Source organism: Pezoporus occidentalis, unplaced genomic scaffold (assembly GCF_034315485.1).
Source record: "Pezoporus occidentalis ecotype Australia unplaced genomic scaffold, CSIRO_AGI_Poc_V1 ctg95, whole genome shotgun sequence".
NCBI classification, from domain to species: domain Eukaryota; kingdom Metazoa; phylum Chordata; class Aves; order Psittaciformes; family Psittacidae; genus Pezoporus; species Pezoporus occidentalis.
The window spans coordinates 157362-173794 of NW_026916315.1; the positions used below are offsets into that span (position 1 = coordinate 157362).

The following is a 16433-nucleotide window of genomic DNA, read 5'->3' on the forward strand; positions in this document are numbered from 1 at the left end:
CTCAGGAGGGGTGAATTTAGCACCCCTGGTACAAAGGCCCAATGCAGGACACCAAATCAACCACAAACGGGGGACTTACACTGGGGACTGAATTTGGGATATGTCACGCCTCCCCTGCTGTGGGGCCTCCTGGGGAAGGAGTGGCATCTCCTAGGGTCTCCAGTTAACCAGAGCTCCTGGGAAAATGTGTGAGTGCACTTGCTTGTTTTAGACACTTTGGCAGCCAGGCAAAAGGGTAGGGAGGCCAGATCACAACTCCGTACTCCAGATTCTAAAGTCTTTTAGGCACTTAATGTCCTTTTTTTGGTCCTTACGGGCAAACTTTCCCTCCTGGGGCTGTCAAGCAGTGATCAGGGACATTAAAGCTGGTAATGGGATCAGATCGTAAATATCTCCTGAAAGTACACAGCAAAGTCCTTTATTGTCAAAATGAAATAGATTTGAAGTGCCTAAATTCTCATCCAAAAATCTCTTTCCAAATGAGTAAGGCTTGGCAGCTCTCCCCCGTGCCTGAATGCAACATAACCCTCCTGTCTTCCCCTTCAGGGCAAACGCAGATACCCAACAGCTACTTGAAGGGTGATATTCAATTAGAAAAACAATACACTCAAACCCCAAATTATTTTAATAGCAGTCCTTATAAATGGCCACAAAGCAATCAGACAGAAAGGGATCAGAAAAGAGTTCTCTTCCCCCCCTCTTTAGTATGCTCGACAGGTTTTGCTTTGAATTTCTGAGTAGGCAACTGCTTTGTAACTCCGAGCACCTTTTACCTGTTCCCACCTTTTAAGGCACCTCGGCTAGGGAAGGACAGAGAATAAAGTTGCTTGGAAGAGAACCCAAAACGCCATAAGGAGCCCTGGACAAATCTTGCGTGAAAAGCCCAATACTGCAAGGCATGGTGCGGATTTCTGGGCCCAACACCCCCCGAAGTCCCCGGGTTTCAGGGCAGGAGGGTGATGCTTACAGGGTCAGGGCTGCCTCCAGCACCGTCGCGTCCCCCCGAGGTACCGATAGCTACCGCCCCGCGCTGCGCGCACAGCGCAGCCCCCTCCCGTCTCGCGGCCCCCCCTGCCGTGGCCCCGGCCCCAACCCTTACATGGACAAATCTGCCTGCAGGGAAAGGCAGGAATTTGGGCCCTTGACGTCAGCCCCGGGCAGAGCGCGGCAGCCCGGCGGAGCGGCCGCTTTTTGTTTCGCGGCCGCCCAGCAGACCTCGGGGCTGCCGGCCCCCTCTTCCTCCACCCGACGGGCGGTAGGGGTCGAGCGGGACGCGGAGGGGCCGGAGGGAGGGACGAAGGAGGCGGGAGTGTTGCAGCCGGGGCGATGCGGAGGGGCACGGGAGGGGCTTCCTGGGGACCCGAGGGAGAGATGCGAGAAGGCGGAGCGCGGGAGGGGCCGGCCGGGGGGATGCCGGGTGTGCGGCAGCACGCTGGATGGGGAGCATGGAGAGCAGGAGGGCCTGACGAGAGACGCAGCGGGGCAGCGGCGCACGGCGCGGAAGGGGCCGGCGGGCGGAAGGGGCCGGCGGCGGGGCCGAGGGGCGGGCGCGGCAGAGCTGTCCCAGGCTCGGCCGTGGCACCGCCCCCGGCCCCACCTCCCCCCGCCGCCTCCTCCCGCCGCCGCCGCCGCGCTCGCCTCCGCTGCCTCCTCCCCCCCGAGGTATCGTTGCAGATAATAACTTGCCCCCTTCCTCTCTCCCCCCGGTTCCCCCCCTCCCCCCACTGAGGCAGCTGTGCAACAGCTGGAGCCCCCGGCCGGGGCGGGAAGCTCTGCCGGCCGTCGGGGGGGGGGGGCGATGCGCCTGGCTCCTCCCTCCGCCTGGAGCGCCGCGGCTTTGGGGGCCCGGCCCGATGCGAGCCCGGCCGCGGGGCGGGGACAGCTCCCGGGTGCGGGGCAGAGGGAAACTTCCCCCGAACTTCAGCGGCTGCGCTGCACGCCTTCCCGCTCCGCGCCGGGTGGCGGCTGCCCGCTGGCCGGGGTTCTGTAGGGCTCGGCGGGGCGGTGCGGTGCGGTGCGGTGCGGTGCTGTGCTGTGCTGCGCTGCCAGCCGCAGGTGCACCTGGCCTGGGCTGGGGCTGCTTCCAACCATCTATCCATCCCTCGCTCCCACCCTCCCGCGGCGGCTGCAGCGCTACCGCGCCGCAACTAACGCCCTCCGGCCCCTCGCCCGGGGCTCCGTAGTAAATAACGAGTAAAGCCCTGGCAACTTTTTATACGCCAGGGGAGGTCCACCCTCCCCCAGCAGGTAAGGACGTAAAAGTTTTCTACACCTTTACGTCACCCAGGGCTTTTTTTTTTTTTATTTTGTTTTAAATATATATATATTTTTTTTTTTTCCTCCCCCTTCTCTTGCCCTCCCCTTTTGAACAGGCAAATCTTATTCCTGCCATTGTTCGGGAACACTCTCCACGCCCTGAGGCTGCACTGGGGAGAAGGCAGTGCTCCGGAGTAAGGAGGTGTTGATGGAGAAACTCCTGCCATAATTGCTCTGGCTACTGTACCTCGAGGTGCAGTTTGGCACCGCCGGTGAAACAGACGAACGTGGGATTCTCCTGCTTCGTTTTGATTATTTTTCATGTTTGTTTCTCTGTTTGTTTTCTGCGCCTCTACCAGTTGGTTCTGTGGCCCAGTTGTTTGTTAGTGTTGGGTTGGTTTCCTGTGTGGTGTTTTATTGTTTTGCTAGGTGACTGATACATGAAAACTTTAAGAGCTTGCAGGAGCTGCCAGGTCAGCTAATGTGTCTTCCTGCACATCCACACCACCTTGGCCCCATGTGTGTAAAGTGGGTTTGACCCATCTGAAATGGAGGGTCTCATATGGAAGTGTTCCATTTTTTGAAATGCTCTGGATTTGTTCAATATCTCTATTTCCTCATTTACCTCTTGAGTGTGTTCTTATACATTCCAGGAGTGATTTTTTCAGGGCAAGATGTGAGAGCGGGTGGGGAGTCCCTGGGTATGTGGAGCTGGGTGATGTAGCAGGTGCTGGCTCACCAAGTAATTACAGATATGGGATATTAAGAAGGCAGGTAACTATGTGGAGCTGGGGAACAGGACACTGCATGTCAGCTTTATATTAACAGTGCGGCTGTGTTCACGTAGGAAAATGATGGTCACTGTCCTGTCTGTAAGCCAGGCTGCTGTGCAGCAGAACAGCTTGGGGGTGTGAGGGACTTTCTGGTTATCCCCATCCTTGCTGCAGCAGGACTGGTGCAGCAAGGCTTAATAATGTTCTGGAATATGTGATTGCCTTTGGGAAATATTTCAGTCTACAGATAAAGATTACTGTTGAAAACTTCTCTCTGCCCATTGGCCTGCTCCATTTTCCCCGTGCCCACTCTACGACCTTTCATCCTATCGCTCCTCAATTTATAAACTATGTTATTCCCCTCTTTCAGTTGTTTAGCCTTTGCTGGAGGCCGTTTCTGGGAAGGGCTGGCAGCACGTGACAGGGAGTGGTGGCCACAGAGCCACCTGGTAGTGATCCTCTACCCTCAGTGTCAAATCCTGCCTGCAGCTGCATTTGAGATGCTGGTGCTGCTAATAAGGGCTTCAGGCCTGTTGCCCTCTCGTTGTTGAGTTTCATACATGGTTTTCCTTTAATTGTTTTCTTCAGGTTTTCTTTTTCTGTCTGAATCAGCTTGTGTTGGTTGTTTTTGGGAAAAGTTGCCAGGTCAGGGACATCTGACCTGGTGTCCAGGATAGTGGCAGCACTATGTCCCCATCAGTAATGGTGCCAGGGGCTTTCTTGCTGTTGGCTGTCCTCTGGACTGTACGGGCTCTTTTCCTAGCCCTGCAGTTGGAGCATGTTATAGGTTGCTGAAGGTTATAGGCTTTTTGGGGGTCTCTTGGCTGAAGAAAGGTGTGTTGTAGTGGATAAGCCCTTTTTCCAGAAGTAAGTCCCACCATGTGCGTGCTGTGTGCAGGCCATGAGCATGTTGGTTGTGCATGTGTCCCATGTTGCCAGCAGTCCCAGTCAGAGGTGTGCAGCCCTTGTATGCTGCTGGGTAAACACCTGGGTGGAAATGAAGGACACATCCAGGAGAATAAAGCTAAAACTGTGTCTCATTGAAGCTCTTGTAGGTACAGCTCCAAACTGCTATGAATTGCTGTTCTGCAGTCTCCATGGTGCCTGGGTCGGTGGGCATTACTGCTTTTGTCATTGTGCAGATGCTTTTGTCATTGTGCAGATGTCTACTTCATGCCCTGATTGCCCATTGTAGTTGGTGCTGGCTGGGCAGAGAGGCTGGTACCAAGCTGGGAGAGAAGCTCCAATTCCTGTTGCACCAAAGTGAGATTTTTCACCTTTGGAAGCATGTTTGAAGATCAGCCTGGATGTTGGGCAGGATGCTGGTGAGCATGCTTGTCTTGGTGCAGGCTCTAGCTGTGTGAGTCCAGTCCCCTTCTGCAGCAACTGCACAAGCAGTTGCTGAACTTTATGGGGTAAAAGTACTGAATGACATTTGTGATGTGCTGTAGTGAAACCAGGGCAAATCGGCAAAAACGTATCCCTAGACTGGTGGGCCAGGAGTGGTTTTCAGATCCTGTATCTGGACAGTCATGGTTAGGGTACAGAAAATCCCAGGTTCCCATGCAGTTTAGTTGCCCTGTCTCATGGAAACTTACAGAGCACATCAAATCTCAGAGTTGCATTGCTCTAATACTGTCTTCAGCTGTGCTATGTTAGTGAGAGGTAGTGGGCTTTGTTTTACAGAATGAGGAACTGGTGCAGTGTAATTCGTAGAATCATAGAATAGTTAGGGTTGGAAAGGACCTTAAGATCATCTAGTTCCAACCCTCCTGCCATGGGCAGGGACACCTCACACTAAACCATGGCACCCAAGGCTCTGTCCAACCTGGCCTTGAGCACTGCCAGGGATGGAGCATTCACAACCTCCCTGGGCAACCCATTCCAGTGCCTCACCACCCTTACAGTAAAGAACTTCCTCCTTATATCCAGTCTAAACTTCCCCTGTTTAAGTTTTAACCCTTTACCCCTTGTCCTATCACTACAGTCCCTAATGAAGAGTCCCTCCCCAGCATCTCTGTAGCCCCCCTTCAGATACTGGAAGGCTGCTATGAGGTCTTGACACAGCCTTCTCTTCTCCAAGCTGAACAGCCCCAACTTCCTCAGCCTGTCTTCATATGGGAGGTGCTCCAGTCCCCTGATCATCCTCATGACCCTTCTCTGGCCTTGTTCCAACAGTTCCATGTCCTTTTTATGTTGAGGACACCAGAACTGCACACAATACTCCAGGTGAGGTCCCACAAGAGCAGAGTAGAGGGGCAGGATCACCTCCTTTGACCTGCTGGTCACGCTCCTTTTGATGCAGCCCAGGATATGGTTGGCTTTCTGGGCTGCGAGCGCATGCTGCAGCTCCCTCATGTTAAGTTTCTCATCAACCACCACCCCCAAGTCCTTCTCTGCAAGGCTGCTCTGCATCTCTTCTCTGCCCAACCTGTAGCTGTGCCTGGGATTGCTGCGACCCAGGTGTAGGACCTTGCACCTGACATGGTTAAACTTCATAAGGATGGCATCAGCCCACCTCATTCAAGTTTTTAAATAACTCATTCAAGCTTTTAAATAACATAAGGGCAGATTCAGATATGTATCCCTTGCCAAAGTAGTTGAGTTGTTTTTCTAGAATGTTCAGAGCTGAAGCTCTAGAGCTGGACTAGTGAGTTTTGCAGGACACCCAATGGTGTCATCTACAGTATCAATGGATCTGTAGAGCTTTTAAATATATATTATGATCATCAGTATGTATTTTTAATTATGACTTGTAGTATAAATTGTGGTGTGGGGATTCATGGTCAGAGTGGAGACACCACTCACTTAATTTCAAAGCCAGTATACTGTTAAAATCCCTGCTTGTGTTCATTGGTATAATGTCTAACTATAAAACTTGAGTGAACTCCATAATGATCAATAAAGCCTGGTGTATACAGTTTTGGAGAAGGGCAGTAAAAATGGCGGGAAGCCGAAAAACCTGGGCGAGTTTGACCAGTAGGATAGTTCCTACACGAAGGACACATGTTAGAAGGGTATCACAGAAACAGTGAGTACTGTGGAAAAGGGTTCTCTGTTCCTTTGTACCAGTGCAAGCCAAGACGAAAGAGGCTGATTCAAAATTAAGTGCTTTTTCATGTAACTAAATGGTGGCATTTATCATGCAGAATGTTTCTGAGGGCAAGAATTTAGCCAAGTCTGCAAAGGAGATGGGATGGTTGTGTGAACGTCAGGTACATTCAGAGTTATATCAGCTAATGGTGATGCCTCTTGTCTTGTAAACATCTAATTGGAAAGAAGAGACTCTTTTTGTGCAGGTTTCTCTGAAACATCTCTTGCTGACTCTAGCTAGAGGAAAGCACTAACTTGGGTGGATGACAAATTGTTTGCAAGAAGACAGTTTCCCCGTGTCTGTGGAAACATAGACCCTCAGGGTGCCCGCAGTGGCTTCTCTATTTCTTTGCTCATCACGGTTGTGTGAACAGTGCATCCTCAGTGGCACTTTGTTGCTTGTCAAGCTTCTGAAAGCCTGGCCCACACATCTCTGCCTTTCTCTGAATAAACTCTTCCAGGCCTGATGTGGCTCTGGGCAGCAGGCAGCAGCCCCATGCTCTACTCCAGCTGGCCCTGGACCATGCTGGGTTTTGCCTCTGGCTGGTTGTCCGTGGTCTTCCTGGTGCAGTCTGTGGCAGCCCTGGTGATTCCTTCAGGTGGAAGGAAGTCCATGTGGATGCATGGAAAGGCTTCGAAGATGACATTTGGATGATGAAGAAATGTTTGTTTCCTTTATGTACTTTATACTTTTTTAGGTATGTTACTGTTTTGATGAAGAGAAGCCTTCAGGGAAGCAAGATGAATACCAAGTCTGTGTGGCCAGCCAGAAGTCAGAGATTCAGCATCTGTTTGCTATGTGCTCATGTGAGCAATAAAGAGATGCTTTCTTTGTCCTCTGCAGCCTGCTTTCCTACCCTGGTAGCTTCATCATCTGCCCTTGCTCTTGCTCTCATAGCAGGGTAATTCTGCTAAAAGCTAGAGAGCTTACTGGAACTGCAGCCATGCTTCGAAAGGGGGCAGAAGTGGAGGAAACGGAAACCATAGCTTATCTGAGGATGTGGGTTATCTGAGGGATGGTTTCGCAAGGAACAATACCTTTAAAGAGTGTGGGTTATAAGCAGGAAAATACAGGATTTCAAATAACTTTATGAACAATGGTTCCAGTGGAGAGATTGGAGGGAAGGTGTAGAGATTGGCTTACACATGTGCATTGGGGTGCTGGAGGGAGAGCATTAGTAAAGCCTGAAGAGCTCAGTGTTTTCCTCTCTTTAATTTAGGGAGCTTTTTGTTTTGTAAAATAGAAACAAGCAGAGAAAAGAAAACAACAAATCAAACCGAAAACCACAGACCAGAAAAACCCCACAAAGTTTAAAAGCTTTTGGAGAGCTTGTGCCTGCCTGAGAATTAGGGGTTAGGAGGGTGCAGGGCTTGGCTCTTTCCATTCCTCCTGCTTCTGGGCAGGCCAGGTAGGGCTCCTGATGTTTCCAATCCAAATATGAAAAAAACCCTCAAACCTGCTACCCACACTTAATTGTTGTGATTAAGGTTACCAGTAGAGACACCTCAGTGGAGATTCTGCTTTTATCTCAAAGAGCTGGTTTCGATCACGTTCTGAGCAAGTGTAAGAGCTGGTGTAAAAAATATAATTTTTAAGTTGCTGTCAGCGAGTCTCTGTCGTTTTAGACTGTTGGTATCTGTTGTTGGGATCTGTGGGTGACAGTGACACAGGTGTGAGTCTCTCAGAAACACTCCCAAACTATCGCAATATGCTCAGGAAAGGACAGCAAACACCAGTGGAGTTGTGGGTTCCTGATAAGTTTGTCTTGGAAAAAGTTCCAGGTGTTTGAGTGTTGCAGGCTGATAGGGAGCATGTTTTTTGTTGCCCTTCATCCTGTAAGGGAGCATTGTAACACAGTGTTTCTTCAGTAACCCCATGAATTGTTTCATTTAGTTTGGGGGGGCCGGGATGCTGACAGAAAAGCTGACTTCTACCATCTTCGTTTCTGTTTGATAGCCTATCAGCCCTCTTTGGGGTTTCCAGACCTGGCTGGGAGGGATTCTTTTTTGTGCCTAAGTGGGATATGCACTTGAGCATCCTCTAAGTAGGTGCCGTTCAGAACTTGGCTGCTTTCCTCCTCTTGCTACCGCTGCCCAGTGATGCTTCAAAGCAGGCAAACTTCTGCCAAGTCTTAGATGATTGTGCCACCAGTGGAATAGTTAGTTGAGATTTAATATGGCCATTATCTTTAGGTAATAAAGTATCAACTAACGTGCCATAACTGTCTTTTTTAATGTCTATTAAAAAACCCACATACTTCATGCACTGGGTGAAATTTAATAGAAGTTCATCTAAGCATTTATTGCTTATGTAGTTTAAACATAAGTTGATCTCCACAGTTGGTAACAGGCACTGAAGATTTAATTAACATTTAGTAAACTACCCTGTTAGCTCTGAGTTACACAGCCAGGTTTTGTTTATGCATGAATTTGTAACTTGCCCCCCTGCTCCCCTTTTAGGCCAGTGGATTTATGATAGGGAGCTGCAGTCATCTCCTCTTCTCCCTCTGCTCGTGCTCCTGATCTCTCCTCCAGCTGGAGAGCCTTTGCCAAGGCTGTGCAACTGTGTGCTGTAATGCTGCTGAGGCACCAGGACCCAGCTGTTTTACTGTGGGACCAGCCTGGCCAGCTGGATGAAAGCAGGCAGGATGGAGGAGTCTGTCAGATCATGATGCAGACCTTGAAGAGGGGGCTGTGGAACACACTGGGGTGGGTAGGGATGCACTGCATGATGGGATAAGAGAGGTCCAGCTCCTAATCTTAGTTAAATATAGCACAGCAAATTTGAAATATCTCCTCTAGGGCTTTTTTTTTAGCAATGTGGCTGGCTGTGAGAAGTTCAGGTTGGTGAGGGTTTTCTGTGTGTTTTTTTTCTGTTTTTTTTTTTTTTTTTAAGAGAAACCTGTGGCAATTTACAAGTGACATGCAAGCAGTCCCGCAGCAGCTGCTGTGTTCATTGTATCCCAACTGTAGTGGTTGATGTCTCAGTAACATGCACGAGTGTTCGTCTTCGCTGTGCTCTATGCACATACCCGACGGAGCTCTGTCTCTTTCAGCAGTTTATTACCTCATCTTAACAGACTTGAATTACTCCATTTAATGAGGCAAGCCTGAATGAAAGTGAGGAGTCTCCCAGACAGTGTGTAGCTTGCAGCGTCTGAATTGGGAGAGTGATTGGATTAGCAGCTGATAAGTGGTTGTAACTCCACCTGCTGCATCTCCCCTGCCTCGCTTGCCTGGATCTCCCTGGTGTTCCTGTCTCGGCGCGAAGGAGATCAGGTGGCTTGAATTTAGCATACCTCATCTCTTGAAGTAGAGACTTTATTTGCTGTTCGTGGGTTTGGGCAAATCTTGAGAGATACTTCAAGCTATTACTGTGGCCAAGTCAGGCCTTTAGTCTGGATTTCCCGAGAGAACCAGGTAGTGATTGCAACAGCCATGTGGCAGTCCTGTAGTTAATTACAAGCGGTGAACTTGGTTAAAAGAATGGTGTTAGGGTTGCAAAGTCCAAGTGCTTCAAAGCTATGAAATGCCAGCATGAAGGTCATTGATGAAACCTTAATTTGGCTTCCTCTACAAGCAGGTATTATGATGTAGCCACTTAATTGCCAGAGTACCTAACTCTTTTTGGCCAGAATGGAAGGTGGTACTTAATAAGCTTAGCTCAGTTTCTTTTCTTTTTATAGAATCATAGAATAGTTAGGGTTAGAAAGGACCTTAAGATCATCTAGTTCCAACCCCCCTGCCATGGGCAGGGACACCTCACACTAAACCATGGCACCCAAGGCTCTGTCCAACCTGGCCTTGAACACCGCCAGGGATGGAGCATTCACAGCTTCCCTGGGCAACCCATTCCAGTGCCTCACCACCCTAACAGGAAAGGATTTCCTTCTTATATCCAACGTAAACTTCCCCTGTTTAAGTTTTAACCCATTACCCCTTGTCCTATCACTAAAATCCCTAATGAAGAGTCCCTCCCCAGCATCCCTATAGGCCCCCTTCAGACACTGGAAGGCTGTCTCCATGCAGCCTTCTCTTCTCAGGCTGAACAGCCCCAACTTCCTCAGCCTGTCTTCATACCAGAGGTGCTCCAGTCCCCTGATCAGCCTCGTGGCCCTTCTCTGGCCTTGTTCCAACAGTTCCATGTCCTTTTTACGTTAAGGACACCAGAACTGCACACAATACTCCAGGTGAGGTCTCACGAGAGCAGAGTAGAGGGGCAGGATCACCTCCTTTGACCTGCTGGTCACGCTCCTTTTGATGCAGCCCAGGATATGGTTGGCATTCTGGGCTGCAAGCACACACTGCAGCTCCCTCATGTTCATTTTCTCATCAACCACCACCCCCAAGTCCTTCTCTGCAAGGCTGCTCTGCATCTCTTCTCTGCCCAACCTGTAGCTGTGCCTGGGATTGCTGCCCAGGTGCAGGACCTTGCATTTGGCATGGTTAAACTTCATAAGGTTGGCATCAGCCCACCTCATGGGCATGTCAGGGTCCCTCTGGATGGCATTCCTTCCCTCCAGTGTATCATCCAAACCACACAGGTTGGTGTCATCGGCAGACTTGCTGAGGGCGCACTGAATCCCACTGTCCATGTCAGCAACAAAGGTGTTGAACGAGACTGGTCCAACACTGATCCCTGAGGGGCACCACTCAGTGTTACAATGTGTGGCCCCAAGCCTTATTTACTATCTACTATTCAGACTTGGGACTGAAGGTGGAATCATTTATTTCCTTTTGTGCTGTTTTCGAGTGGAATCTTGGAGGGACTGTGCCTTGCCAAGGTGAAGGAAAATTATTCTTGCCTACTTACTGATGGGATTGGAGAGGAGTGAGGCTGGGAGTCTTGTGTTGTCATTGACACTGAAATCTAGGAGAAAAAAGCTAGTTATATGAAGGTTATTCTCTTTAGTTTGCAGTCATAATCAGAGAAATTGTAGAACCATAGAATGGTTAAGGATGGAAGGCACCTTAATGATCATCCGGTTCCATCCCCTCTGCCATGTGCAGGGACACCTTCCACTAGACCAGGTTGCTCCAAGCTCAGGCCAACCTGGCCTTGAACACTGCCAGGGATGGGGCAGCCACAGCTTCTCTGGGCAACCTGTTCAGTGTCTCACCACCCTCACGGTAAAGAATCCAGTACCTCCAGTTCTTGGACTCAAGTGTTTGTTATCTTCCACTTACATCTCCAGCTCCCCCTATTATGTGTATATATATTCCTCTCCTTTAATGAAAAAATGGAATCTTGGGCTGCAAATACTAAGACAAACAGTATTTCGGCACCAGATAGTCTTATGTTACTCCCTTTGATCTGTAAAGATGAAATATTCTCAATTTCTTATGAGTGGAATTTGCTTTCCATATCTTTCATTTAGTTATAAATAATAATGTTTTCAGTTATTTTAAAAAACTTTCCAGGGTTTTGAGATTATATGCGTGCTTCTGCAAAGAAAAACAACAAGAAAAAACATTTTAAGCACCTAAATTCTTAGCTGATGCACACAGTAACCAAAGCAACATGTCAGAACAAGTTGAAATAAAACAAGGAGGCCAACAGAACACTGAAGTCTTCTTGCGATCCCAGCAGAAATCACAAGTTCAGTCTTCAAGACCTTTAAAGCCTTTAGCCTCTTACACAACTTTTAGCCAGGGTATGACTTGTTCAAATGGCAATAATGACATTGATTTCAACCAATTTATGGCTATTTATATGTAGCTATATAAACTGAGGATTTGAAGTCTTTACAGTCTTGTTGGCCTCCTTGTTCTTCCACATGAAGCCTCTAGAGCTTCACAGTGTGCTTGCTTACCACTATGGCACATGCATGCTCTGTCCATTAACCTGGGAGCATGTTTTACACCACCTTGGTTTATACCAGAGATGCTTGAGAAGAATTGTTTATAATTAGACTGAATTTAGCATGTTTTCCACCCACCTCTGGAGATTACTCTGAACTGTTTATTGTAGTTATGCCAGTCTGTCAATCCATCTCCCCCATCTTTTCTGCTTTTACCTGCTTCTTAAGCATTATCACTATCATCCTTGACTGCGGGGCAAGGCCTGTACTTATCTTGCATGGGTATTGAAATGCCTAGCTTAGTACAGAAGCTGGTCTTTACCTCTGACATTTAGAAACCAGGGCAGCTTAATGCTGTTGAAACTGAAAAGTAGTAGTGGGGAGGTCCAGGAATGAGCCACAAAAAGTTAAGTTCTGGGTGGTATTTCTGTATAAAAACATATTTCAGTGAGTAGAATAAAGGGTAAATGGGTATTTCGTATTGTCAGCTGGATAATTCCTAAGTGGCTTGTTTTCCAGTGTACAATAAGACTGCCATTTTTAGGGTAGTTTAAGCTTCCTTTAAAGTTGTGGTGGCTTTCTGTCATTTCTGATCCTGCAGGCTATTTTTTGGGAGAATGAAAATTGTGCTTTCCTTAGCACAGTTCCACTTTGATGCTTTTTCAGATAATCCATTTCCTTCTTAGGTTCCTTGGGATGCACAGAGCCGAGCTTGGAAAACACAGCATTGCATCTTTGCCATTTAAGGAGGGCTTGGTGAACCCTCTGCGTAAGTGTATGAGTAATCCAGCTGAACTGTCTGCAGCTCCTTGTGCCCTAAAGATAAGCAAGTATTTTAAGTGCTGTCCTGTACCTAAATCCTGATTTGCTCCCAAGGTAGACAGATGGGGAAAAAATTATAGGCAAAAGTGTTAAAGTTACCTGGGAAGATGTCTGGCTTTTTTTCTTCTGGAACAGTGCTGTAGCATGCAGAGTGACTGCTGCAGTGAAGAGTCAGCCTCATACAGTGCAGAAGATCATACTGTGGGTGAAGCAGACAAGTTGCAAGCCTTTAACAGGTCCATTAATTGATGAACTATGGGGCAGAAGCATATTTAAATGTTAGGAATAATGCCTTGGACCTCTATGTTGCTGTGGGATGAATGCAGTGTTTTTGGCATGTAGTGCCTCTTCGAGTGTCTCCCTCTGCATATGAGATTTGGGAATGAGGCCAGAGCAGCAGGTGAACTTAAAACAATATAAATGAATATGGCTTTCCAAGGCACTCCAGCCACCCAGGTACTCAAAGAGTCTGGGTGAAAGGGTGGTAGCTTACAGAGTGCCTGTGCTTCTCCTTCCATAGCTTGGCATAGTGTGTTTTGCTCTGCTGTGTGGGAGAGCTGTGAAATCGAGGTGTGCGGAGGCTGGGGAATTCAGCAGAGAAGTTTTTAAGGATTGCATCGTAGAGAGGGAGGAGAAAGGGCTACAAGAGCAGAGCTGTTTCCCTTACTACACACAATTATCCCTGAAGGGTAGGTTCATTTGTAAGTTATTTTGCATGAAGTTAGCTCCCATCCCCTGACTGCATACATGACCTAAGGGGAGTGTTTTGTGGTTACTGGTTTTACAGGTGGGTATCAGATCTTTCTGAGGACGCAGGTCAGATGGGTTGGCACCTTTGCACCTCCTGGTGTATTGCCCTGCTGTGATGTACCATGGAGTGAAAAAGAGAGGATTCATGCTATGTAAATGAATGATTATCTGTGCTGGTAGAGCAACACTCTGTCTAGGGTCAGGGCCCTCATTGGGCTGTCATACACATATTCGTAATACCCTGGTTCCCTGGATGCCATAGTCCAGGCATCCATTCTGCATGCATTTGTGTGCATGAGGTGATGTTTTAGGTCTTGTGTCACATGGTCATTTGCAAGAAGTCCTGGTGAAAGCTCCAGGTTTGTTGTGTTCAGGGCAGCTATCTGCCTGTGAAGGTGCAGTGAGGTACAAGCAACCTTATGTTTTTTTTGCAGTGGCTCTTGATAAATTTCTCATGTCTCATATGATTTGATTCATAACTGATTAAGGGTGTGCCCAGTTTCACAGGTGGAGCTGGATGTACAAAGGTAGCTGTGTGTTACCAGAAAGTCCAACATTGGTTCATGTGGTTTAGTTCCAGGTGTCTTGGTAGATGCACCTGCTTGGATGGGAATATTTTCCATGTGTTTTAGTTACGCACATTCTACCTGATGTGTAATGGAATTGGTTTTGGATGCTTTTGATCTCTAGAACAAGATGAGGCCTATCTATCTAAGGAAGTCTGGGTATGGTATTGGTATGCTCCTGGGCTCCTACTTGTCTTTCTCTTTTTGTTTTTGCTTCCATATCCCATGGACGTTTTCTTGTGTTGTCCATATCTCTATATTTGACCTGTAGCATCATGGGCTGAGCCTGCCACTTGTTCCGCTACCCAAAGGAGAGCAGTGAGTATGCCATACCATGTATGTTGAAGTCCTGTGAACCTGAGCAGAGAGTGGAGGCTGCACCTGTGAAGCAGCATCTGAGTATGAGTTGCTCCTGCCTCAGGAGATGAAGATAAAGCAGAGAATGGCAAAAGAAGAGCAGAGCGATTGACTTGGGGACATAGAGGCTGATTAGAAGGGAAGATGAAAAGGATGTAAAGTGTGTGTGTTAGCAGAATGTGACTAAGGTGAAGACCTGATAAGTATTGGAATGTGCCTGCAGAGGAAAGGGGAGCTTCTAGCAGAGCAAAACTCTATGTCTAGGACTTGCAACTTGGTGCAAAGCAGTTCTGAGTCATGGGAACATAGGGTTCCTGTGGCCCTGCCATCACAAGCCATTTCCACCTATAATCCCTTTAGCAAAGGTGTTTGGTTCCATCTGAAACCTACTTGGGCTCTTCCCTGTCTTTCCTGGGGAGTTTCACTTGTTTCTGAGCTGTGCATGTTCACAGTCTCATTCCTCAGCCCTTACTCACAGGAGGCCTGTGTGGGAGGGAGGGACACCCAAGAGAAATGTGAAACTTGATGCAAAGTCCCTTGCCACAAAGAATTTGGGTGGCTGATCTGCTGCAGCTTGTCATCTGGGAGCCTGCCTAAGATCTGTGGGTTGAGAGTCTGTGACCTGCAGCCCTGGTGGGGCTCCAGGGAGTAGGATGGAGGCTTGAGAGATGGTGGGTTTCTCCCACAGATCAGCCCATGTGGCATTTGGGGGCTCCCAGCACAGTCAAAGTAGCACAGCTTGTTAACAAGGCTCAGTTGTGCGGTTGAATGGGGTAAAGCGAAGGAGGGGAGAGGTATGACTCACTTAAATTAACAGTGACCAGAAGTGGGCTGTAAGCTATAGGTGACACCTTGTTCTTCCGTCCTAGCTTCACACAGTAAAATCTGGCGGGGGAGATACAGCCATATGTGCAAATACAGTATGTGGGTTTGGGTCTTAGTCCAGCATTCACATCCATAAATAGGTCAGCCCCTTCCTTATGATAGCATTTATGTGGACTTCACAGACATGAACCGGCTAATACCAGCAGATGTTTGGCAGCCTTCTGTGCCCACAAGGAAGTTAAATATCATTGCCCTTTGCTAGAGAGATGCCCAGGATTTGGATAACACCTGCTGAAAGAGCCCATCTGTGCTGGTGGATGTTTGTGGCTGTGTGGGCCCAGTTCTGAGGAGCACTCGCTGCCACTACACTGGGCTGGTCTGACAAGAGTGGCTCATGCTGCCTTCAGCTATGCAAGGGCCAGGCTGTGTTTTTATTGAAATCAGAGACACAATTTCCTTTAGTTTTTGAGGGGAAAAGGGATTTAGCTGTGTTTGCATGCTCACACTTTATTAAAATTCAACTGAAAGGAGGGAGCTGTGGATTTTGCTTGCTGCTTGCCTTTGTCCGCATGCTGATGTGCTCACCTCTTTGTTGAGGAAAGGCATGATGCTCCTGCCTGGCCTGAATCCTTTGCTTGCCTCCTTGATTCTCTTTCCCTAAACTGAACATTTAGTTGCAAGCTCCATGATACATCTGAGGTCAAGCAAGTTACTTGGATGTGTGTTGCTGAAGTAGCACTTTAACTTGGAGTTGTCTTTAGACTCTGCATTTTGCAGTTCCTGTCCTGGCTGCTCCTGCTGCATCCCACCATGGAGTGTAGCCCCAGCCAGCTGCCAAAGAAAACACTGAGGACCAAGGAAATGGCAATAACTTTGCCTGTACAGAGTATTCAGAGATCTTGGGTAATGAATATGTTGCAGCCTTTTTTACTGGGAGAAGTTTTCTCAGTGCTGCATGGGTCAAAGCTTTGCTATTTGGCTAACTTTCCAAAGACAAATTGAAGCTGATGCACATCAAAGAAGAGTGAAAAGGAAGAAAGGCCTATCTATGTCACTGTACCCTTTAAGGTCTGTATTAATCCTTTTGATGAAATTCAACTGTGCAATGTGGGGAAAAACCTGGGAACCAGTTCTCTTCATATGTATCATTAGTGTCTAGACGCCTGGTTTGCAAAGAGCAGCTGTGACCA

At 48.1% G+C, this 16433-nt stretch overlaps 1 protein-coding gene across 2 annotated transcripts in view; it reads left to right on the top strand.

The window, feature by feature from the left end:
- The first annotated feature begins 1882 nt into the window (after window positions 1–1882).
- The window catches only part of LPP (LIM domain containing preferred translocation partner in lipoma), a 353500-nt gene continuing 338949 nt past the window's right edge, over window positions 1883–16433 (top strand). For both annotated transcript variants that reach the window (XM_062606306.1, XM_062606312.1), the window contains exons 1-2: window positions 1883–2014; window positions 2050–2247. The gene's annotated coding sequence lies outside the window, so the exon portion shown is untranslated. The remainder of the gene's footprint in view (window positions 2015–2049; window positions 2248–16433) is intronic.